This window comes from Fukomys damarensis, unplaced genomic scaffold (genome assembly GCF_012274545.1).
Source record: "Fukomys damarensis isolate Sample0158 unplaced genomic scaffold, DMR_v1.0_HiC HiC_scaffold_1, whole genome shotgun sequence".
Classification (NCBI taxonomy): Eukaryota; Metazoa; Chordata; class Mammalia; order Rodentia; family Bathyergidae; genus Fukomys; species Fukomys damarensis.
Window position 1 is genome coordinate 20,106,505 of NW_022900913.1, and position 26,933 is coordinate 20,133,437.

At 34.5% G+C, this 26,933-nt stretch overlaps 1 non-coding gene across 1 annotated transcript; it reads left to right on the forward strand.

The window, feature by feature from the left end:
• Positions 1-2,794: 2,794 nt before the first annotated feature.
• Positions 2,795-2,901, forward strand: LOC117285575. The gene has a single exon (XR_004516642.1). It is a non-coding gene; the product is annotated as a U6 spliceosomal RNA (small nuclear RNA).
• Positions 2,902-26,933: the final 24,032 nt, after the last annotated feature.

Consider the following 26,933-nt stretch of genomic DNA (forward strand, 5'->3'; position numbering starts at 1 on the left):
CAAAGTCTCTCTTAGATCTTACAATACTCAAGGGATTCGTCACTTCCGTTGGCACAGGAATGAATTGAGGCATTCGAACGACCACAGTATGAGGAAATTTGGTAGCGTCCCAGCAGGATGCATACCAACAAGTATCATTGGCACAATTCAGTTCCATAGTCTGTGAGAGAGTCACATTAGCCACAAGCCAAAGAAATGGTGGCCACACGCAAACTGGAGTGGGTGCGAAGGTGATGTTGCGCAGACCATTGAAGTGTTGTGGTGATGTTGATGGTCCTGTTGTTGGTGGTGAAAAGAACTAACCATAAGTAGGTGGAGCAGAAGAGAAGAGAGAATACCTGGACCAAAGGGTTATTGTCATAAACAATATGCTGGAAAACCTGCATGGTCAAACAATATAAATACATTTTGTATACCAGAAAAATAGCAATAATAATTATAATGAATTCTTATATCCTGTAATGTGGCTTTGTATCAACAGGATCTCCCCCCCCCTTTTTTTTTTAACAGAAAATAACCATCAGAAACATATTTATAATTCAGACCTTTGATAACCAACAATATTCCCAACAACATATTTAACAAGATGTATCTTTTTATAAGGCTATAAAAAATTATTTTGGTGGCTCCCATTAGTGAACAAAGATCAGAATAAACTTTCTGAGCAGCTGCTTCTTTATTCACCAACAGGAGCATATCCAAACTTGAAGGTTGTATTTAAATATCTTTTAAATTTTTTATTTGATCCTATAAAGCCAGGTTGTAGAAATCAACAATCTACTTGCATTTGACGTCATTCTGATCAAGAACATACAAACATCTTTGAACATTTAAGACAGACAAACATATAACACTTAAGACAGACAAACATATAAGACAATTTTAACGAGTGCACTCAGATGGTTTTGGCCAATTGAATTATCTTACTACTTCCTCTTTTTCGGGCGGCTCCCCTGAGGACTCCGACGCGGTCTCGGAGTCCTCCGAGGAGCCCTCCGAATTACTTTCCTTTTCTGCTAATGTTAATCTTTTTAGTTCATCTAGGGCAGGATAGAGGCCCGTTGAGGCCTCAATAGGGCCGGAAATTTGGCTCCCTTCTTCTTGAGCTCCCATTATTCTCCGTTTTTGTCTAGACTTACTTCTTTCTTCCCTCTCCGTTTCTGATACACTGTCTTGATGTTCCCTGAACAATTTTTGTCCCTCCCGCACCTTATCATTGCAATGCTTATCCTCCAAACAGGCTCTAATCATTTTCCACACTGGTAAAACCCCCGGTCTTAAGGTATTCCTATCTTTCTCTCGCTGGAGGTCTTTTCCTAATTTTTTCCCAGGATGGGATCGTGAGTGACCCGGTACCACTGAACCAGGGCGCCGCTCGATCCACTTCCTTTAAAAACCTCCTTAAAATTTGCTCCGATATTTTTAACTCCCTTTCCTTCAAAAGGCTTTGTAAAGTTTAATTTCCCATTTCTCCCCTATCTACGAAAGTGGGCGACCGACAAAATTAAACCTGTTGGAGTAAACAAATTAAAACAACCGCCCACACCAGACAGCGGTACCTCTCGGAAAGTTGGTGGATCCTCCCCTCCTGCGTCTCAGTTCTGAATCCTCCTGAAGTCAGGGGTCTCCGCTGATGCCGGCGATGATGGTCGTCGCTTCCCGGGTTTCGGCACCACTTGTTGCGCGCACCTCGCCAGCAAGGAGCACGCAACACTCAGGATTCTTCTGAAGCACGCTTTATTGGAGTTTCTTCTACATTCTTCAAGATGGCGGAAAGACCCCGAGCCGGATGCGAGCCTGCCTTTTATAGCCTCTCGGGTGACGTAGCCCATTTCTATTGGTCAATGCCGGCCTGCGTCATTCTGACGAGCCAAGCGCCCCTTCTGCGCAGGCGTGAACCGCCGTCACCAGCGGACTCACATCCGGGATTCATGCAGGGCATGAAGAGCCCGGAAACAATGGCGCGTGACACTTGGCCCTAAGAAAGAGCAGTCTTTTTGTTTGAAAATACCAATATATCTTTTCTAAGTCTCCCTTATATTCATTCCCAATACAGGTCATTCAAAAATTTGACCAGGTTGAGTATGATTTTACAAATATATGATAGAAAAAGTGTGTTTAATGTTTTACTCTATCTAGTTTTACAGAAATATATACAATTGTTGCATTTCTTCCTAATAGTTGTGTAGTAAAGTGTAACATATTCAAGTATGGCCTATTATTATAAATTCAATGATTCTCTAAAAATATTTATAGCAGAGTTTCCATGTCTGGGTGTTATGAAACTATTTTAAAAATAATTCTGCTTTTATTCAGAATTCTCAGTCCTTTTTCAAAATTAATTTAATATTTTATTTAAATTATGCCTATTTTTCATATTCACAAGGACAGTCTTCTTTTCATAGTTGATAATTGCTTTCATTTTTGACTATTAGTTTCATCAGTTATATGAAGTAATTATTCAATTTAGTGATATTTTCAAAGAACTGTTTTTTTTCAGTTTTTCAAATAAATATACTAGTTTTACAACATAAATATGCAGTGGAAAACATCTATTATATTTTGTTTATATTTTGAAAACTATTTTTCATATTTAGGAAGATTATATTTAATAAAGAAAATATTTTAGGGCACTTTAGAAAGCTATACAATTTATCTTATCAAATAATACTGTTAGCCAAAATTTTCTTCATTACACAGTGTAGCATTCCCAAATATGATTGTAAATATTTTAACTCAATGATGCAAGGCTAAATAAATTATTGTTATGATATTGTCAAAATATCTATTTTTTGTGTTTGCTTTGGCAGCACATATACTAAAATAGGAACAGTACAGAGAAGATTAGCATGGCCCCTGTGCAAGGATGACATGTAAATTCGTGAAACATTCCATATTTTTTCTACATTGAACATCCAAAAAACTCCACCAAAAGAATTCTAGACTTCATTGACACTTTTAGCAGAGTAGCTGGACACAAGTTCAACATCCAAAAATCAATAGCCTTTTTATAAACAAATAACTAACTGAGAGAGAAATTAGGGAAACAATTCCCTTCACCATAGCATCCAAAAAAAATGAAGTATATGGGAATCAATCTAACAAAAGAACCAAAAGACCTCTACACTGAAAACCACAGAACGCTGAGAAAAGAGATCAAAGAGGATATAAGAAAATGGAAAGATATCCCTTGCTCTTGGGTAGGAAGAATCAACGCAGTGAAAATGGCCATACTACCAAAACTGTGATACAGATTCAATGCAATGCCAATATTTCACAGAACTAGAAAAAAGAATCCAAAAATTCATTTGGAATGATAAGAGACTTAGAATAGCAAAAGCCATCCTGGGCAGCAGAGACACGACAGCGCATATAACAATTCCCAATTTGAAACTATACTACAAAGCCACTGTAATAAAAACAGCATGGTACTGGCAAAGAAACAGACCTGAGGATCAGTGGAACAGACTGGAAGACACAAAAACAACTCCAGATACACTCAGCTACCTCATCTTTGACAAAGGAGCTGATCATCCCCACTGGAGGAAAGATAGCCTCTTTAATAAATGGTGTTGGAAAAACTGGATCTCAACTTGCCAAAGTTTAAAACTAGACCCTTATCTTTCTCCATGCACTAAATTAAAATCCAAGTGGATTAAAGATCTAAATATTAAAACAGAAACACTAAACTTACTGCAAGATAAATTAGGCAGAACTCTTGAAGACACTGGCATAGGAAAAGGCTTTATGAACAGATCCTCAGTAGCACGGGAACTAGCAAAAAGAATCAACAACTGGGATCTCATCTTATTAAATGTTTCTGCACTGCAAAGGAGACCATCAACAGAACTAAGAGACCACCTAAAATGTGGGAAAAAAATTTTACCAGATGCTCCTCAGACAAAGGACTATTATCTAGAATATATAAAGAACTCAAAACAATCAGCCCACCCAAATATAAAGACCCGATTCAAAAATGGGCATCTGAAAAGAACAGACATTTCTCAAATAAAGAAGTGAAAGCAGCAAGTAAATATATGAAAAAATGTTCCACATCACTGGTCATTCCAGAGATGCAGATAGAAACAACACTGAGATTCCACCTCACCCCATAAAGAATGGCTGCTACCAAGAAATCACACAATAACAAATGTTGGTGGGGTTGTGGGGAGAAAGGAACCATTCTCCATTATTGGTGGGAGTGCAGACTAATGCAAAAACTATGAAAACCAATATGGAGATACCTCAAAGAGCTGGGACTAGAGTTTCCATTTGACCCAGCCATCCTTCTGCTGGGTATCATTCCAAAAGAATTAAAAGAATCATACCAGAGGGATATATGCACACCCATATTTATAGTGGCACAGTTTGTAATAACTAAAAGTTGGAAACAGCTCTTTTGCCTATCAGTTGGAGATTGCATTAAGATGTGTTTTTTTATAAAGTGGAATACTATTCAGCCACAAAGAAGGACAAATTAAATTCATTAATAGGAAAACAGATACATATTGAGGATATACTCCTAAGTGAAATAAATAAATCACACATGTGTAAATACCAAATAGTTACTCTAGTGTGAATAAACTGTAATAGTAAATAAGATCCTAATGAGATAAATGACATTGTGAAATTGGAAGAACAGGGCTAAAGGTGTGGGGAAAGTGGGAAGGGTAGGGGAAAGGTATTAATGAAAGAAAAAAATCAGAGAAAAATGGAAAAAATGGAAATAAAATGTTTGTAAATGGGGAGGATGGGAGGGAGTGAAGGGAGGGCAGGGGAAGGGGAAAAAATGAGAACCAAGACCTGTCATGTAGAGGTACAAGATCCCAATGATGAATGTAACTGTACTGTATACCTAAAATGTACCAATAAATTTAATGAGGAAAAAAAATCTAATTATTTTATATGAAAAATTTTACTTTTTGAATAGTAAACAATTAAAATGACTAGTGTTTCATAAGGTAATAATTTAAATATGTGGCTGATTATACAGAAGAAGATATTTATGTCATCTATGAAAATTTAATATTCTACAAAAAACAAAAATAGTCACTTTAATATGTTTTATCCTGATTATTTAATCTGCTTTATAGAGACCATAAATTCAAAAGTAGTTACTATACATGAGAAAGCAATAGTGTTGAGCACAATGCCTGTTATCATTGATTTCCTTACCAAAGTTGCCTTGAAAAATCTAAATCAAATTTTACTGAAGGGAAAAAATGCTGCTTATTGGAATTCGTAATAAACACTCCAGTATTATTTACCAGTGGAATCTTATGGCAGAGATATTATTTATAAGTTGTTTTATCTGAACCCATCTGATTCATCAAGACTACTGGTTATATATACACTCTGCTCTTGTGAATTTTTGAGGCCCCTGGCTACCTAGAGAATGAGACAAAAAAGAATATTTAAAAACTAGACAATGTTAATAATCTAAAATCTTATCAATTTCCATTAGATTAGAAAGGTCTGCATTTTACTCCTTAGAATTATCTTTTAAATTTTAAATCAAAGTGGCACTGAATTCAGGGGTAAAAAGTGTTTTTGTTAAATTTCATCTAGAAATATGTGTTATACATCAGAAGAATATTTTGCAACTAATTTATTATGCTACTCTTTACTATTATTGAAGTTGAGTCCTAGGAAATATCTTTGATGCATTTGAATTTGATTGACACTTCAGTCCTTCATGTCAACATTATTATTGGCTCTCGGGCCAATGAAACATAATGGTTAAGACAGTTTTTCACAAGCAATCTGAGGAGATGGAAAACATAATGATATTTTAATGCATGGATGGTTTCCAGTGTATCATCAATATGGGACTGGATCCTTGGAGATGACTTTAGGAGACAAATACTATTAATGATCTTTGGAAGAAATAGACATTTACATGGGGTGATTGGCTATATTGATACAAACAATGATTAACAAAGTTGGTAATGATTATTCCTTACCTTTAAGCACCTTCCACAAAAATTAGACAGCTACAAGGATAAGTCAATGATCAGAGGAAAATAAGGAAGATCAATTTGTTTTCTCTTACAGAAAAATCTATGATTCACAACATCTGGGGAAACATTCAAATCATTTTGAGAGTAACCTAATTTAGGATTCTGACTGCCCAAAAGATGAGACATGTTGTATGAGACTGTGTCCAGTTAACATTTAACATGTACTGAGAAATATCAGAAGTGCAAAATTCCAAGGAATATCGTATAACATGCTTTCTCAGAAAAAGTGCTCAAAGATCATCATATTATTAATGTGCATTACATGTTGCCCAATTTTCCCTCACAGAAATGGAATACTTTTTCCTTGACGAAGAAAGATGTCAAGGAAAAAATACAAAAGTAAGTATCTGACTTGGGCAAATTTCTACTCACAGATATTGTCAAAACCACTTGTCTTATCAACAACCAAGAAGTGTTCAACTACTGTTGATGAAAGCTGTGTTTGCTGCTTGTTGCATTAAAAAAGTACATTGTGGGGAACTGTATCTTGTTTCCATTTTTTTCTTTTTCTGCTCTATATTAGTATATTTCATTTCTTTCTTTTATCATCACAAATTTTAGATAAACTTGCTTTCATACTATATACAATTTGTTGTTGTTGTTGTTGTTGTTGTTACCGGGGATCAAACTCAGGTCCTTGAAAATGTGAGGCAGGCTGTGGCAAAACTGAACTAAATCCCCAGTCCTACTCCATGCAGTTTTTTTAAAAACTTCACTTTATTTCTTGATATCATAATTTTACTTTTTATCTGTTGCTTTTTTTTCTTTTATTCACCTAACTTCCTTTCTTTTTTTCTGTGTCTACCCTTTAAACCTGATAAAGTGCTAAGGCTCAGGCTTCAGATTTGTTAATTTTCTGAATTGTTTATACATCTCATCTAATCTCACTTTTAGAGGACTATTTACAGGGTGATTATTTCTCAGAAAAATCTACATACTAGTGCTTTCTTCCAAGTTACAAGGAAAAGTAAAGATACATGTGACATACATAGTTATGCTATTTTCTAAAGATTTTTAAAGAAAGTCATAAATTTAATATAGTTTAATTAACAAATATATTCCTTTACAGTTAATGATGATTCACCTGTATTTGATAAATACAGTTATTCCCCAAATTTGTGTTACTTAATCCCAAAATAATGTTGAATATCCAACTACCCCAGTGTTTAGAGACTTCAAATAACAGTATTTAATTTTTGCTACTGTGCCTGCAGACTTTGCTCTTCACCGCACATCTGTTTGGCTGTGTGGCTTCTTCTGCTGACTGAAACACAGCTGGGAAGGCTCTCCACTGCCGCTGATCTTCCTTGTAGGATGACGGTGCTTGCTGGTGCATGTTCTTCACCAGGTGCAGATAGCGGTAGAAAATGAAACACTCCAAATCTCCAAAGTCCAGAGTTTACAAGTGGCACCCTGCCACTCCTGGCTCATTTTAACAACCAGAACAAGTCACATTGTCAATCTCAAATCTGGAGGAGGCAAGAAGACAAACACATTCCATCTGTTCAAGAGGAAAAATCTACTTACATGCAAAAACTTGGGTTAATTTTAACAAATAAGTGAAATATTATAACCTATGTTAACCAATATTACTTTTGTTCTTTTGATATTTTCTTTTGGATTTAAATTTTACATTGATCTTGATTCTTGGAATTGTTTGAGTTGCATGTCAAGTTTTATTTTCTTATATGTATATTCCCATTTATTATCATCACGTACTGAATCCCTATTATAGAGTGAAATTGCATTTTTAAAAGAGCTATTTCTGATTCCTTTACACAATACATTGTGCTGTATGTTTATATATATGAAAAACCCATCATTTAATTATTATAGATTTGTAATCTATTTTTTTAGACAATCATCTTTTTTCATGGATATTTTGATTCTTAAAGCAATGTATCTCATAAATACTTAGAATAGGATATGCAAGTTCAACAAAAAAAAATATACCAAGCCATATTTTTCAAGAATTTTTATTGTGAGTGTTTGATATCTTTATTGATTTATAGTATCTTCAAATTCATGTGTTTTGTCAATAATATAAAAATACATTCATTACCATCAGATGGCTTGCAGGCAGTAAATGTATAGATTGACTTACAATTTGTAGAGTTTATTGGAAGATGCTATATGGTTTGCTAAAAATAAATCATATGATCTTCTGATAATAGCATGTCCTGTTTAATTTATTACACCTTACTTTTTGTTCGCATATTTTGCACTGGGTAAGGACGCTAGAAAAATACTGATCAGTGGCTGACTGATTCATTATCAGTCACAAAGGAAAATATTTCACTATTATGTAATGTGAAACTGAATGTGACTCCCATCCTCCAAAAACCGTAAAGTTTTCACATCACTGATAAAACACACAGACTAACAAGATCCTATCTTCCTTTAATCTCCATTTGGACAAACAATTCTTGATTTTTCCACTTTAAATATATTTAAATATTTGTTTTTTATTTACTTTTATTAATTTTACAAACATGTGTGGTGCTTTCTAAGAGCACACATTTAATGGGTTTCCATGATATGCTGTGTTTATTCACACCTAGAAATCACACCTCTTTCCCCAGTATTTTGTATAATTGTAAAATGCTTTCATGACTTTACAAAAATGTTGCAAAAGTAATAAAAAGAGTTCATGTTTACCCAAGAATAGCATCTTGCATAAAACACAGACCTCGCTGATACCAGGCTAATGAGGCTAAAAATAATACTATTAACTCAGCAACATAACTAATTGACATTTCAGGAAGTTTGTCAAAGAACTGTGGATTGGAGTGCTATGAATTTGATCAATGTATAGTTCCATAGGATTTTATCACTTGAACAGACTTCAATAATCATCCTTCTATTTAACATATGAAATTGTTTCATTACCACTCTGAAATTAACTTGTATAAGTTGAAGTCAATAATTTCTGCCAAGTACGAAACCTACCCTTCACTTATTTATCACTGTCATGATAATTTTATGTCTCCAACAATTTTATGAATTTAGAATTATTCTATATTCAAACGTTTGAGATCAACTATTTCAACTCCCCATATTGGCATTGAGAGCCATTCCAGTTCTTTGTGTGTCAGTCATTTGTTTCTGTTTTTCCTAGAGAATTGTTACACAGCATGGCTGAACCAGTTTATTTTTTAATTCATTCACCACTAAAACACATATGAGTTATTGCAATATTTTGGATGTCGCACCTAAAGTTGCTATAATATTTTTGAATGAACATTCTATTAATATACTTTTCTGTTTCATTTCATTCACTAAACTTTGCAATCAAATAACCACCTTATGAGACATTGGATAATTTTTCTTTCTACACTAATGTTTCTTCCTTTGTACTGAACATCTTGGTTACATTTTCATTTATTAGTACATTTTAGATATACATTATAATGGCATTCATCATTGGAGATTTTTACCTTTACATAATCCATCTTGATTTCTCCCCCATTCCCCTATTCTCCCTGCAATCCCTACACCCTTCTCAATTTACAAAGATTTTTTCCCATTTTTTCATTTTCTCATGTTAATTCTATTTCCTTCTTTCCTTTCCTCATCCCCTCTCAGTTCTCTTTCCACTTTGCACATTTTCTGTTTCACAGTATGCATTATACGTTTCAATCCTTATTTATACTTTCAGTTTCTCACACCAAATAAACTATTCAGTGATTATACATGTGTGTCCTATTTATTTCACTTAAGAATATCAATGTGCATCATTAGCTATAAATGTTTCTAGTTTATCACTCTATAGTTGAGTAGTACTTCATTTTATTTTAAAGAAACATACACACAGGCACATTTTCTTTATCTAGTCTCCAGTTGGTGGGCAGCTGGGCTGTTTCCAGGACTTAGCTATTATAAACTGTACTGTTATAAAACTTGGTACACATATATCTATTTGTGATGATTCTTTTAATTACTCGGGGAAGATACCCAGTAGGGGAATAGGCGAGTCAAATGGGCCCTCTAATCTTAGTTCATTGAGGTGTCTCCATACTGATTGCCACAGTAGTTGCGCCAGTCTGCACTCCCACCAGCAGAGGAGAAGCGTTCATTCTTTTCTCCACAGCCCAACCAGCATTTATTATTGGTTGATTTAGTGATTTAATGAGCTGTTCTTTCTGGGGTGAGGTGGAATCTCAGCCTTGTTTTCATTTGCATTTCTCAAATGGCCGGTGCTGTTGAACCTTTTTTCATATGTTTATTTGCTCTCCCTATTTCTTTGACTGAGAAATGTCTGTTCATTTCAGATGCCCATTTTTGGATTGGGTCTTTTAATTTGGTAGGTTTGATTTGAGTTCTTTAAATATTCTAGGTAGTAGACCTTTGTCTGAGAAGCAGCTGGTAAAATGTTTTCCCACTTTGTGGGTTACCTCTTCACACTGTTGGTGATTTCCCTTGCTGTGCAGAAGCTTTTTTAATAAGAAGAGATCCTACCTGTTAATTCTTTGTGCTGGTTCATGTGCGACTGAGGTTTTGTTCATAAAAATCTTTTCCTTCTCTAATGTCTTCAAAAGTTCTACCTACCCTCTCTTCCAGTCAATTTAGTATTTCTATTTTAATGTTTAGATTTTTTAAATCATTTTAGATTTAATGCATGGTGAGAGATAAAGGTCTAGTTTTAATCTTTGGCAAATTGAAACTCAGCTTTTCCAGGACCATTTATTAAAGAGGCTACCTTTCCTCCAGCGAGAGTGTTCAGCTCCATTGTAGAAGATGATGTGGCTGAGTATGTCTGGAGTTGCTTTTGCATCATGTAACCTGTTTCACTGGTCCTTGACAGTTCTATGATATTTTTAATCACAGTCGCTTTATACTACAGTTTTAAGTTGCGGATTGTGATATCCCCTATCTTGTTTTTTAGCCTAGAATTGCTTTTGCTATTTTATGTCGCTTGCTGTAAATTACTTTTGTATTGTTTTCTCAAGGAGTATGGGGATTGCTGTTGAAATTTCATTTGGGAATTCATTTAAACTATATAGCAGTTTTTGCTTATGGACATTTTCATTATGTTGGTTCTTCCTACCCAGGAGCAAGGGATGTCTTTCCATATTCTAATATCCTCTTCCATCTCTATTTTCAGAGTGCTACAGTATTCAGAGTTGAGTTCTTTGACTTCTTTTCTTCAGTTGATTCCTAGGTATGTCTTTCTTTTTTTTTTGGGGGGGTGCTATTTTCAAGAGAGTTGTTTCTCCAGTTCCTATTTCAGGGAGTCTATTGTTCTTCTGCAGAAAAACTATTGATTTTTGTGTGTTGACCTTGTATCTATCTAATCTACTGAATTTGTTTTTTAGTTCTACAACACTTTTGGTGGATTTCTTAGGGTCTTCTACATAGAGTATCATATCATCTGCAAATAATGACAATTTTATTTCTTTGTTTCCTATCTCTGTCCATTTTATTTCTTTCTCTTCTCTAATTGCTGTGGCTAATTGTACCTAAACTATATTGAACAGGAGTGGTACTATTGGACATCCTTGTTTTGTTCCTGATTTTAGTTTGAAGGGTATCAGTTATTGACCATTTAGCATGATATTGGCTCTTTTTTTTTTTTTTTTTTTTTTTTTTGTACTGGGGATCAAACTTGGGACCTTGCACTTGTGAAGCAGCAGGCAGGGGCACCACTGAGCCAAACCCCCAGCCCTGCTGTTCACTTTTCATAGATGGCGTTTATCAGATTGAGGTAGAGGCCATCTACTCCAATATTTGGTAGGATTTTTACCATGAATGATTGTTGATTTTTATCACTTTTTCATCTATTGAGATGATCATATGGTTTGTGTTCTTGGACCTATTAATAAACTTTATTACATTTATTGATTTCATATGTTGAGCCATCTCTGTATCCCTGGGATGAATCCTACTTGATCAGGATGTATGATCTTCATAATGATCATCTCATTCTATTTGCCAGTATCTTAAAAGGACTTTTGCATATATGTTCATTAGTGAGATTGGCCTAAAGCTCTTTTCAGTTGGGTCATTCTCTACTTTGGGGATCAAGGTGATAATGTCTTTTAAAAATGAAGTTGGGAGTAGTGCTTCATTTTCAATTTCATTGATGAGTTTAAGCATTAGTGGTAATAGTTATTCTCTAAAATTGTTGTTGAATGCAATGTTGAAGCCATCAGGACTTGGGCTTTTCTTAGTTGGTAAGTTCTGAATTACATTTTCAATTTCATTGACTGGTGTTGGGCAGTTGACAATTTTTAGGTCTTTCTTATTCAACCTTGGTGATTCATACATATCTAGGAATCTGTTCCTTTCTTCTGTGTTTTCCAACTTATTCGTGTATAGATTCTCAAGCAGGTATTGATGATCCTTTGGATTTCTGCTGAATCCACTGTAATTTCATCCTTTTTATTCCTAATTACATGGATTTGGACCTTTTTTCTCTCGCTTTTTTTTTTATAAAGCTGGCCAAGATTTTGACAATTTTTAATATTCTTTTGATGAATCAACTCTTTGCTTCATTTATTTATTTATTTATTTTTTGTATCATTCTCTTAAATTTCACTCTGCTGTTTCCTGCACTGATCTTTTTAATTTCCTCCTTGCATGAGCTTTGGGTTTGTCCAGCTCTTCTTTTTCTAGAAGTTATAGGTTCACATCAGGTTATTAATTTCAGCTTGCTCTGTTTTCATAATATGAGTATTCACTGCTTTGTATTTACCTTTTAAGACTGCTATCATTGCATCCTATAGATTCTGATATGTTGTATTTACATTTTCATTTTAATTATAGAAACTGATTTATTCTTTAATTTCCTCTATGACCCATTGGCTGTAGAGAATTTGTGTTGTTCAGTTCTATGTGTTTATGAAATTCTTGCAGTTTCTTTTGCTATTGACCTTCAATTTCATTGCACTGTGGTCTGACAATATATAAGGGTTAACTTCAGTTCCTTTGCACTTATTTAAACATTTTCTATGAGCAAGTATGTGGTCTATTTTGGTGAAAGAACCATGTGCAGATAAAATGAATCTGAATTCTAATTTTGTGGGGTTGAACACACTGTGAACATCTGTTAGGGTTACTTGTTCAATCATTTGATTGAGTCATAGTATTTCATTATTTATTTAATATCTAGTTGATTTATCTATTTGTGACCACCATGGGGTGTTGATGTTTCTTTACTATTGTATTAGTGTTTATTTGATTTTTTCAATGCATTACTATTTGTTTCATACAGTTGGGCACAGTTGTGTATATATATATATATATATATATATATGTATATATATAAGAATGTAGTATCCTTCTTTGTCCCCCTTAATCAGTGTTGGTTTGAAATCCATTTGATATGTAAAAAGCTAATCCTACTTTATTTTAGGTTTGTGATGCATGAAGTATTGTTTCCCACCCATTACCTTTCAGTCTATGAATTTCTTTTTGAATTAAGTGTGTTTCTTGTATGCAGCATATTGTTGGATCTTACTTCTTGACACATTCTGCTAGTCTAATTCTTTTGATTGGTTAATTGAGATCACTAACGTTAAGTGGTCATAACTGATATGTATTGACTTATCCTTGTCATGATGTTTTTCTTTTCATTGAATCCTCCCTTGGTGTATTTAATTTCTTGTCATGCCTGATTGATTAATTGTTCTGGGCTTCCTAGAGTTGTGATCCTTATTGTCTTTTCCTAGGATATTATTTAAAAAAAAATTTGGAGTGCTTTTTTGTTCTGCATGAAGTTCCTAAGGTGCTCTTTGTCATGAAAGTATCTTTTTTCTCCATCAAAATTGAAAGATAATTTTGTAGGGTACATCAATCTGGGCTGGAAGTTCTTTTCCCATAGGACTTGAACTCCAACCTCTTCTTCACTTGAGAGTTTGTGTTGAAAAGTCTGCTGTGATTATGATGTGCTTTCCTTTGTATGTGACTTATTTATTTTTCTAACTGCTTGTAGAATTTTGTTCCTTTGTTGGGTTTTGGGAAGCTTACCTATTATATGTCTTGGCACATTTTTTTAATCATAGGTGGAGTCATATTTATCTCATTTATCTGTATGTCAAGTTCTTTCCTCCAGCTTGGGAAGTTTTCTGCCATTACTTCTATGAGCAGCATTTTTATGTCATTTGAATTTTTTTCTCTTTCTTCATTGACTCTGATCAGTCTTACATTATTCTTCTTTGCTTCATCTAGCAGATTCTGAACTAATTCCTCATAGTCCCTGACTATTTTTAAGAAAATTTTCTTTTTCTGGTTACTAATTGAAATCCTGTCTTTCGTATCTGAAATTCTGTCCTCACATTGGCTCATTCTGCTGTCTTAAGTTTCAATGGAATTTTTAATAACCTGGATATTTGTTTGCATCTGTTTTATGGGTTTCATTTGTTTCTTATGTTGGGATTCAATCACGTTACTCAGCTCACTCTATTTTTTTTTTTAATTTGTGTCTTATCCAGATTTATTAACCATGTCTTGCACCCTGGTGAAAAATCTCTGCTGTTATCTGATAAAATAATTCTGATTTCATTTTTTCCAGGTCCTTTTTTGTTGCCAGTTCAGGTAGTCCAGCTGGTTGAGTATCAGATTGGTTCATCTTATTGACCTTTGGAGTTGCCTTATGAGATCTGGAAGTCTAGATTTGAGACTTTTTTTTGTGTCTTCACATTTCAACAGATGCAGCCTGCTATGCCTTTGTTGAGGTAACATTTTGCTCACCTAATTGTCTCAATTCTCAGCAACCCACCAAGAGACCTTGTCTCTGTTTTTCATCACTGCACCAATTGCTGAGTTTGGAGTGATGGCCTTCTGTATCCTTGCACAATCCTGTTGTACAGGTGGGGTCCTGTTTTGATCCTGTGCACAATTGGGATGGTGTCTAAGTTTGCCTCTGGTTGTAGCCTGTCCTACATAACTGTTTTCTGGGAGGAACTTTGGCTGGGGGTTGTGCCCCTCAGTGGATGGTGTTTGGATAGACTTCTGGATTGTGACTCCACACATTCAACAATGGTATCTGGATGGGCCACTGCCTGTATCTTGTGCACCTTTGTAGCTATTTTCCAATTGGTTCTTTGGCTAGGGCCTATGGACACAAATGCCAAGGGTCAGGGCTGACTAGTCCTGCCTGTAACCACAGGTCCCTAGTCCACACTGGCTTCTCATAGGGATAGGCCAACCCTGGAATTTACTAGTCTTGCTATTCCTTCAGCTTATCTCCACTGGAAGCATTGACATTCCTCAAGAAAACAATGGTATATCTGTAGAATGATAGTGTCCAGGCATCTGTAGAATTATGGGCCCAGGACCAAGATGGAGGCGAGTAGTCTGAGAATAATGTGGTGAAGGGAAAGACTTCCTTTACCATCCAGTTTCTAATTCCCTTTATCTTTTTTGTTTATGTAAATTACCAAATTGCCACCTGGGATCATTTACCTTTTCTTCCTCTTCCAAAACTTCTAAATTTCCTGTAAAGAAACACTGATGTGGTATATCTTCCTTCTTAGTTCCTGGCTTAATTTTCTGCCTTCTCTCCATTAAAAAGGGTGCAGTTTTCTTCTCCCTTAGCATTTTGTTATGTCCTGTATAGGTAACTTTATTATTATTATTATTATTATTATTATTGGTACTGGGATCAAACTCAGGTCTTGCACTTGCTAGGCAGGTGGCAGAACCACTGAGCCAAATCCCAAGCCAGTTTATATATAATTTTAAAAAGAGAGATGGAGAGAAAAATTGATAAATGATCCTTTAAAATATTCCATTATAAGATAATTTTCACTTTGATAATGATTTATTCATCTATGATATATTGACACCTAAAACAGTACCTGATCTATAATATTGTTATAAATGTTTTTTTTTCTTTTATTGAGTTTTTTGATACATTTTAGGTGTACAGTACAGTTATATTCATTATTGGGAACTTGTACCTTTACCTGACAGGTCTTGGTTCTCATTTTTTCCCCTTGCCCCTGCCCTCCCTTCACTCCCTCCTACCCTCCCCATTTATAAACACTTTATTTCCATTTTTTTCATTTTCTCCTATTTTTTTTTCCTTTTCCCTTATTCCCTTTCCCCTAACTTCCCACTTGTCCTACTCGTTTAGCCCTTTTCTTCCCATTTCACAATATCAGTTATCTCCTTAGGATCTTATGTACTTTTACAGTTTATACACACCAGAGAAACTATTCCGTATTTACACATGTGTGACTTATTTCACTTAGGAGTATATCCTCAGTACGTATCCATTTTCCTGTGAATAAATCTAATTTATCATTCTTTATGGCTGAGTAATATTACATTTTATAGAAAAAACACATCTTCTTTATCCAATCTCCAAACGATAAGCAAATGAGCTGTTTCCAAGTTTTAGCTATAACAAACTGAGTTGCTATAAGCATGGTTGTGAATATATCACTCTGGCATGATTCTTTTAATTCTTTTGGAAAGATACCCAGAAGAGGAATGGCTGGGTCAAATGGAACCTTTAGTCCCAGTTCTTTGAGGTATCTCCATATTAATTTTCAAAGTGGTTGTACTAGTCTGCACTCCCACCAAAAATGGAGAAGGGTTCCTTTCTCCCCACAATCCTGCCAACATTTGTTATTGTGTAATTTCTTTATAGCAACCATTCTTTGTGGGGTGAGATAGAATGTCAGTATTATTTCCATCTGCATCTCTGGAATGACCAGTGATGTGGAACATTTTTTCATATATTTACTTGGTGCTTTTACTTTTTTGTCTGAGAAATGTCTGTTCTTTTCAGATGCCCATTTTTGAATCGGTTCTTTGTATTTGGGGGCTGATTGCATTGAGTTCTTTATATATGCTAGTTAAGAATCCCTTGTCTGAGGAGCAGCTGGTAAAAATGTTTTCCCACATTGTAAGTGTTCTCTTAGTTCTGTTGATGGTTTCTTTTGCTGTACAGAAGCTTTTTAATAAGGTGAGATCCCTGTTGTTGATTCTTTCTCCTGTTTTACTGAGTTCCTGTTTTACTGAGGATTTGTTCATAAGGTCTTTTCCTATACTAATGTCTTCAAGAGTTCTGCCTAATTTATCTTGCCGCAAGTTTAGTGATTGTTTTTTAATGGTTAGATATTTAATCCACTTGGATTTTAATTTACTGCATAGTGAAAGATAAGGATCTAGTTTTGATCTTTGGCAGGTTGAGATCCAGTTTTACCAACACCATTTACTGAAGAGGCTATCCTTCCTCCAGTGGGGACTGTCAGCTCTTTTGTCAAACATGAGGTAGCTGAGTACATCTGGAGTTGTTTTTGTGTCTTCCAATCTGTTCCACCGATCCTCAGGTCTGTTTAATTGCCAGTACCATGCTATAAATGTTTTCTAAGTGTAAAGTTTTTTTAAATTAAAAAAAAACTTTTTTCTTAGTTGTCTGTAAGTTTTCAATTGTAACTCCACACATCTCAGTATCATCACACTTTTCTCAATGAACTCTTTACCTTGGTATAACATTTTTATGATCAAAATGTTTCATGTATTTAAGCATAGACACTGAATTTTATCATAATGCTGCTTTCCTATGCAAAGCATGTGTTTGTTGATATATTCAGTATAATTCTAAATTTGAATTACTAAAAAAAAAACATTAGTGCATTTTGAAAGGGGATAATGTTATCATGAACTTCTCAACTATATATGCAAATTGTTTTTGTGTCTTTTCCTTTTTGTTTCTGAAGGCCTATGAATACATAATAACATTATTGTACAGTTACAGAAATATATTTATGGAAAATAATTACTTTAAAATATAAAAGAAATTTGTAAGAGTAGGGCTTTACTCATATTATTTTATAAAAGACATGTAGTAATGATGGGGAAGAGCCCAGATATAAGAAAAATTGTATTCATTCTAAAATAGCTGTCATTCATTTCAGTTCCATATTGAAATTGCAAATTGTGATGCAATACTATGCACACATAGCATGATAGTAAAATATCATCCTCCCTATTTCTATATAAGAATAAGAGGAGAATGTTTTGATTTAGTATATTTACTTGATTAGTGTGTTGTGTTTCTAATGTATAGGAATGTTTTTCTTTAAAAACTTAAAAATTTTTAAGATTTTACAAAACAAAAATATGTATACTAAGCCATATATAGATATTTTTACATTTATTAACAAATAATTCAGTATTTGAAATTGGCACACACACACACACACACACACACACTTGCACACTGACATACATATCTACCCATACACACAAACTTTAAGCAAAGAGAAATAGTCGCCAATTTCTCTGGTTGTACAAGTACAGACTCTCACTCTGATTATTTTTTAAGTAAAACTTTCTCCTGAATAATTCACAAAGTATTTTAATTTCACTTGGAGGTGTCATAAGTACCATAAAATCAAAAATTAAAACATGCATCTTTTTCATTTTTTCTTTTAATAGACAGTCCTATGCTGTTCTCCTAATGATCCTTCCTTATAGAAGACCTTGATCTTCTTATTCTGTCAGGAACCATGGATGTGATAATACATTCTCAGTGTTCCACTAAGAAATTTTCTAATTCCTAAATTTATTAATTTACATTTTTATTATTCATTCAGCAAGAATTTCATGTGCTATCTCTATGCTGATCGTATGCTGATTGGAACAGTATTAGGAATAGGGACAGAAATAACCACTACACACTGGGACTGAAGTAGCCCAGGGGCTGAAAGCCTCCAGCAACCCCTCCCCAAATTCAGGACTCCACCTACAGAGGGGCTGAGCACAAAAGCTAGTACCCAGTGTTATCTTCTGGATCAGTCCTGGGCTGACTATGCTGAGACTTAACATCAGGCAGAAACAAAAGTCCCTGTAGCAAAGGCAGTGATCGACCCTCTAGACTTGATCCAAGATCAAAGACTTGCTTATTAACAAGGCAGGGAGAAGTTTTGGTGTGCGTCATTGCCAACTTTGAAGTTGGCTGGGAAACTCTCTCAGGTCTCCAGACCTCTGAATCTGTGAGTCTCACATGTGACCTGTCACTAATGTCGGTGACCAATGACTCTCTCCAATAACCATCACCCAAACTTCAGCTGCCCAATCTCACCATGGCCATGCACACACACACACGTAGACCTCTAGATCTGCCCTTGAATGGAGGATGAGGTGGAACTGTGTTTTGGCATGCAACTTTAGCAACCATAGCACAGCCTGGATGCACAACTGAAACCAAAAGTACTTGTGCTGTGATGCTCTGCTGCAATCTAGATTAGCATTGGCCTTGGTGGCCAAAAGGAGTAACTTTATCCACACTACCCAATGCCGGGGGTTATAGCAGGGAGCAAACTCCATTTCCTGAGGGTGGCAGGATAGTGAGCACAGGGTTTCACCTTAGATCTAAGTTCTGAGCTACTAAACCTGACACTGGAAAGTCTGTAATGACCCACAAAGGCAGGGCAGTGCTCATCGAGACCCAGAGGTTCTTGAACAGGCACAGGACTAAGTGGAGACCCTGTTTTTTGGTAGGCTATATGTTCAGGATTGCAGGGTTGATGGCAACCCTGAAGGACTCTGACACTTCTTCCCATACAGTTTTTCTGCTTAGAGCTGGGCAAAACCCCACAGTGCCTAACCACTGACTATAGGGAAAGTACATGGGCTGGACCTACCAAGATCTATGGAGAGGTCTGAAAGGGCAGACTCCCTTGTTTCCTTTATTCCCTTGATTTATGCTAAAAAAGCATGCCAACATCATATATGGGACAATCTGTGCTTGGATCCCCCTCTAGTGCTCAGACAACATCACAAGCCCAATTTAGACTTGCTGAATCTGGAAATGAGCAACTTCTAATGCTGAAAAAGCATTAATCATAAAAAAACCCTTAATCATAAAGTCTGAAGTAATACCTAATAGTTCAAAGTCCAGACCCTGTCACACCTAAGCAAAAAGAACTATCTAAAGTCTTAATTTAGGGGGAAAATAACCTGCAAAAAGTGACCAGTATGAGTAATCTTTCAGATTAGGAATTAAAGAAAGTTTAAAGAAATCACAAAACTTCAAATCACAGAAAAATATCAATATTCTAAGACTAATGACAGAAAAATGTAAACAATGCTTTAAAATCAAACAGCATCCTCTGAACTGAAAGTGAAGTAAGCAAAAGCATAAATGTGATAGGAAGTATAAATATGAGGATAAACACAAGGGACAAAAGAATTAGTGAAAACAAAGATGTCTATAAAAACAGTAGCAGGAAAAGGGGGATTAAGAAGAATGAAGGGGAAGAAATGAAGGGAAAATGCATTAGGGTATTGGAGTTCGGCATTTAGCATCTGAAAGTGGAGAAGTCCTACTCAAACAAATAATAATGCCAGTTTTCAAATACAGAGAAAGACACAAGATCAAAGGTGACCTGTCAGAATTTACCCAACCACACACACACCAAGACTTTTCATGATCAAATTGTCAAAGTGAAAGAAGATTCTTAATCCTGTGATAAAGAGAAACAAACAACACTTCATCAAAAGTCTTCTGACAACAGACTTCTCACCGCAATAGTAAAACATAAAGAGGATTCTCGGTGCTGTAAGAGAGGAGAAACAAATATCATATATTAGGAGATCTTAATTTGTCTTAGAGCAAATTTAATCAGCAGAAACATTTAAATCTCAAGAGTGGCAAGAGATTTTCACAGAGCAGTAGAAAAAAAACAAAGGAGAGAGAGAGAGAGAGAGAGAGAGAGAGAGAGAGAGAAACCCTGCAAACCAAGAATGCTGTATCTAGCCACATATTCTTTAGAAATGAAGGAAAGATGAAGACATCCCAAAAAAACTTTAGAAAAATTATCTCCACCCTTCCTTCCTCCCCCGTCTCTCTCCTCTCTCTCTCTCTCTCTCTCTCTCTCTCTCTCTCTCTCTCTCTCTCTCTCTTTCCATTTTTTTTTGTTTCATTGTGCTTACAAGGCAGGCAGGGTGCCACTGAGCTAAATTCCCACACCATCCACTAGATCTTTTTGCAAGATATGTTACAGTCAGTTCTCCAAACTGAAAGATATGTTATGAGTCAGAAGAAAGAATCAGAAGATAGAATGCTGTTTGCAAGAATAACTATATAGAAAAGTTCAAAATATGTACATAGTACATAAAGCATATCTTTAGTGCAAAGATGAAATGAAGTAATTCAACATGATGAAACCATTAATCAGGACTGTGAAACTGACTGGACTAAGAGTTGTTGCTAAGGTAAACTGTGTAGGTCATGAGAGTATAAACTTGGGGGCTGTATTTGATTTTCTGCTTCTTTCCAACCGAGCTATGAAATGAGCACCTCTGTCCCTCCGTGCTCTTCCACCAAAAGGTGGCTGCTTGCATCACACTGAACATGGACTGAAATCTCTGAAGCCACAAGTGTTGGGTACATTTCTCAGAAACAAGAAGCCTTACTAATAGCATAATAACAATACTAGTATGTCTAGAGATGAGAAATGTACAAGAAGATGGAAAATAGAACATCCAAATTTCAAAATGTGGAAAAGAATACATTTCAAATATCAAACTTTCTAATGAGCGTGTTTTTCTTTTCATTTTTGGCAATTTCTTATCTTAATGGTTGTTATAATTACATCATAGGTGGTTATAATCAAAGTATGTTTTGGTAACCCTTAAATCAACTTCCAAACATGAATAATAAATAAGCACAAAACAAAGAGTAAGGAATGATAGCATGCCTATATCCCAAATCACTTAACTTTAGAAGAATGGAAGATAAAAGAAGGAAAGAACAATAAAACTAGGGATTAAGTTATAAAACTGATGCAATAAGAACTCTTAAAAGTAAATAGTTTAAATTATCATTAAAAGTCATAGAGGGAGTGAATGGATACATTGAAAACGTGAAATGCTATGGGCTGCTTACAGGGGCTCCTTCACCTCTATGGACGTGCATGCTTTGAAAATAAGTGGATGCAGTAAGACACCCATGCAAATGCAGTCCAAAATGAAGCAAGATCGGCAGAATTAAAGAATTTAAATACAAATGTTAAAAGGTGACCAAAATCATTAGCTAATAATAAATGATCAGGCACCAAAAATGTAAATATTTAAAATATATTGGCACAAAATAGCACATGATCCCAAATATGAAAAACACATATTATTTCTAGTAGACCTAGAGGGAGGTTCATCACAACTTGTTGTTTAGTATTTATATTTTTGCTGATTGTACTGTATAGTACAATACTGTAGTTATATGTTATGTTTTGCAATACAGTACTGCATGTAAGAATTATGAAAATAAAAGCAAAATCAAGTTAGTTACCTTTGACCATTCTTTATTCTGAACTTTGTAATGTACATTCTATATACAATTCTTTATTTAGAGACCAACTCATTTAATGACCTAGTCATAGGAATGGAATTTGGTTGTTAAGTGCAGAATTCTGTACAAGAAAGAAATCTGTTATCAGTACTATTCATGAAAATTACACAAAAAAAATTTCCAACATCTCTGGCTATTAGAGAAATACAAATTTAAATGACACTGAAATTACATCTCACTCCAAAAAGAATGACTATTAACAAGAAATCAATCAATAATACATGATTCTGAGGCTTCTGGGAAAAAAGGAGCTCTCCTCCATTGTTAGTAGGAACAGAAACTTGTGCAACCACTATGGGCATCAAAACGGAGATTCCTCAAACAACTCCAACTAGAAGTCCGTTTGAACCAGCTATTCCCTTCTAGGTATCTTCCATAAGGTGTTAAGACATTGATTATGCTGATACATACATGCGCACCCATGTTTTGAGCAAAATAATTCATGATAGCTAAAACTTGGATGTGGGCCATAGGTAAATGAATAAGGACACTGAGGTATTTATACACAACACAGAAAAACTTAGACATAAAGAAGGATAAACCTGAGTCATTTGTAGAAAGTGACTGGCAAATAGCAAAGCCATAATACAGTGGACCATGGACTTATGAACTCGATTAGTTCCTGAGGGCTGGTTGTCACTCAAGTTGGTTTTAAGTCAAAACAGCTGAGATCCAGATGTCTGCCTTGGGACACACTATAGATAACAAGAGGCAGATGAATCTTCCATTAACTTAATTAACCAAGTTGTTCTTATGCAGGCCAGTCATAACTTGAGTGTCCAATGAATTAAATGGAAAAAAAAATCAGGCAAACAGGCTTAAATATTACACAGTTTCACTTATATGAGAAACACAAAAGATGAAGGCCAAAATGCAAAACAGATGATAAGAAATAGGAGGGATCAAAAGATGTAAGGATGGGAAAAGAAGGGGAAAAAAAGGATTGAAAAGACAATTGAGATGTGTTATGTACATGTACCAACTCCTCATGATGATATAATTATTATGTATTACAAATGCACACAAATAACTATAACTATAAAATATGTAGAAATTGAATCCCTACTCTTGAGCATCCAGAGTCAAATAAGAATCAAGAAATAGATTTAAAAATAGTGAAAGGAATGCAATGATATATTAAAATGTATGTATTATAGCAGAAACAGTGCTAAGAAACATTTGTATCAATAAACGCCTATATAATAAAGAATAAAAACAGTAGGTAAATGACTGTTCACTACATTTCAAAAAACTAGGATAAAGAACAAACTGAAATCAAAATAGTAGGGAAAACTAAATACTGAAAAGTAGAGAACACATAAAAGAAACATAGATGTAAAATTAAAACAAAATTAAAAATCACAAAGTGCTTTTTTTGAAAAATAAGTAAAATTGATATACATCAGCCATAAGGATAAACAACATAAAAGTTTCTAAAAATATAGAACTACCACATTGCAGTGAAATACCCTTAATAGGTATCTATCCAAAGGAAATGAAATCAACATGTTAAAGAGACATATGCTTTCTCACGTTCTTCACAGGATTTCTTCAATAACCAAGTAATGGAAACAACTTAGTGTTCATATAATGGTATAATATTCAGCCACAAAAATTCATTGACTTCATTCTTGTAAGAAAGTAAATGTGACTCAAGATCATTACATGCAATGGTATAAGACAAGCATAGAGAGATATGTATCATATGATTTCACTCATATGGAATCAAAAATAGATCATCTGATAAAGTGGAAAATAAAATGATAGTTATTGATAGTGAGACCTGAGAGATTAGGAGGATGAAGAAAGGTGGATAAATTGGTTGATAAGTAATCATAGAAACAAAAGCTATGGTCAAGAGGTCACAATTATATACCATATATTTTTAAAAGCTAGACAATAGTAATTTGGATCTTTTCAACATAAAGAAATAAAAAATGTTTGAGGAAACAAATATGCTTTACCTGATTTGAACACTAAACAATATATAAATGTCTGAAAATGTCATACACAGTCCCTCATTAGTAAATTTGTAAATCTGTTTTGCTTCTTTTTATTATATGCTTGCAGTACATAATGAATTAATTCATCTTTGGGTATTGGTGCATACATCTCCTTATTTCCATTTCTCCCCTCTCTCTAGTCTCAGTACTTCTCCAAATCTTATTCCTATATATTTTTGGGTGTAAGTTAAATGAATAAACTTTTAAAAAAGTAAACAAGAAGAAAATATCACTACAGGATCACATTCAAATATTCAAATAGTCCAAGCAAGAAAACATACGTTCTTTGACTTGATCACAATGTGAGTAAATGAGATTTTGATGGATAACAAAATATCTTCCTGTTTATTGATATGTTATAATACAAACAATTTTAATGAAGAAAGATCATGAAGGGCCAGGGATTTAGCTCAGCGGTCTACCATGCAAGTGCAAGGACCCGAGTTCAATCCCGGATATCAAAAAAAAAAAAAAAAAAAAAAAAAAATTAGAACTGTTGATAGAAATATTGTAAAGTAGAATAGAAAGTTAGAGAACAACCAGGGATGGTGGCACACGTCTGTAATCCCAGCACTCGGGAGGCCGAGGCAGGAGAATGCTGTGAGTTCAAGACCAGCCTGGGCTACATAGCGAGTTCCAGGAAAGTCTCAACTACATAGTGAGAACCTGTCTCAAAAAAATCAAAAAAAAAAAAAAAAAAAAAGAGAAAAAACAAGAGAAAATGTACTGTTCTCTGCATATGTTTGCTTTTAAAAAATGTAATGGGAAATAATTTTTTAAAAATGTGAATGCAGTTAAATACTAAAAACAAAATGAAAATACAGTTGAGAATCTATGATGATAAGGCTGACATTGTAACATTTTTCTTTTACTGAAAATTTTGATGTTTCATTTAATCATTTTCCTGAGTCAAATGCTTAATATTTTTTTCAATATGGAAGTTTTTTCTATATTTTATTTTACTCTAATTTGATCCTTGACAGAATTTGCTTAAATATAAAATACTAGATTTTTTCAATAAAACTTCATTTCAAACTTCATATTCTGCTGTGAACCATGACCTCTGATTTTGTATATTTAAAAGGCAATGTGATAAAATAAGGGATTCACTAATGTTACATTAATTACTTATTGATGCATGACAGCTACATATGTTATATTCTAAATGTTGAGATATGAAAAAGAACAAAGAGTTCTAAAGAATACTGTAATTGGAGTAGTGGAGATACCAGATGAAATTAGAACATGAGTCACAGAGCCAAGGAAAAAGAAATAATTATGCTTGGACACTAAAAATAAAAACCTTAAATCTGAAGATTAATGAGATAAATCAACTCATGGGCGCAGGGGAGAGATGTGACACTTCAAACTTGTCTTAAATTCAAATTACTTAATTTGATGGGATTAAATTTTGATTAATTATAGTACTTCAGTGCCTACTTTAAATGGTAAAGTTCTTTCACTCTCCTCAATCTGTATTCATTTTATTAATTTATTTAGCACGCTTATTATTGTTTCCATCTCGTATGAAACACTGAAAATGCTATAGGTCTAAAGGTAACTCATTTTGTAGGCATATTTAATAGCTAACAGAAAGTGTGTTTATACACTGTGCTCTACATTTAATGCAATTGCAGAACTTACAAAAATATCCAATGGTGATAGAAAGTCCTGCGCAATTACAAATGTAGGCTGTTAAATGCTTTTCACTTGGCATGTATGTATCCCCAGAGGAATAAGAAAATTTTCATGGCCGTTAAGATAAAGAAGATGAATTTTTCTAGGTAGAAGAAGTAGTTAATTTGATGGCATACAACATGAATTAACCAGGGAATAGCAAGGACGATGTTATTTTCCCTTGTGGCGTTTTAAAGTTCTTACCAGATGGCATGAAACGTAATGCAGTATAATATGATAAAATATGAATAATATGTTCACAGTGCTCATATATTTATGTTACGAGGCACAGTACACTTTTCCTAAATTATATCCCATTTCGTGACATTTTCCATTAGGCATAAATACTGTCATTAGAGTTCCCTCCTGTGGATATCTTAAACAAAAATATTTTAGTTAATCTATTAAAGAAACCACAAAGCCTCTGTACCTTCTCACGAGTCTTGTCATTCATTAAGAGAAATCTGTACATAGAATTCGGAAAATAACGAAATGTACCTCCATTTGACAGAGATAACTAACAAATTTTGTCTATTCATTCATATTTTTTTCAGCCACTCCTTGCATACATTATTTATTTCAAAGTTTGCTGTCTCCCAATTAGTTATGCTCGTTTATGGATAAAACATAACAATAAAGGGCCAGGGATTTAGCTCAGTGGTTCCGCCGCCTGCCTTGCAAGCACGAGGACCGGAATTCGATCGTCGGTACCAAATAAATAAATAAATAAATAAAGGTCTTTCTTCACAAGATTTATATTTAGGAAGAGATAATGGATATATGTTCAATCAACCTTGACAAAAGTAATTATTCAATTAAAATTGCCCTGAGTTGTACAAAGGAAAGATGCATGTTGTTTCAGGAAATCATACTTGGGACTAAATTTTCAAAACAGGCAGGGGATATTTCCCTGAGGAAGATAAA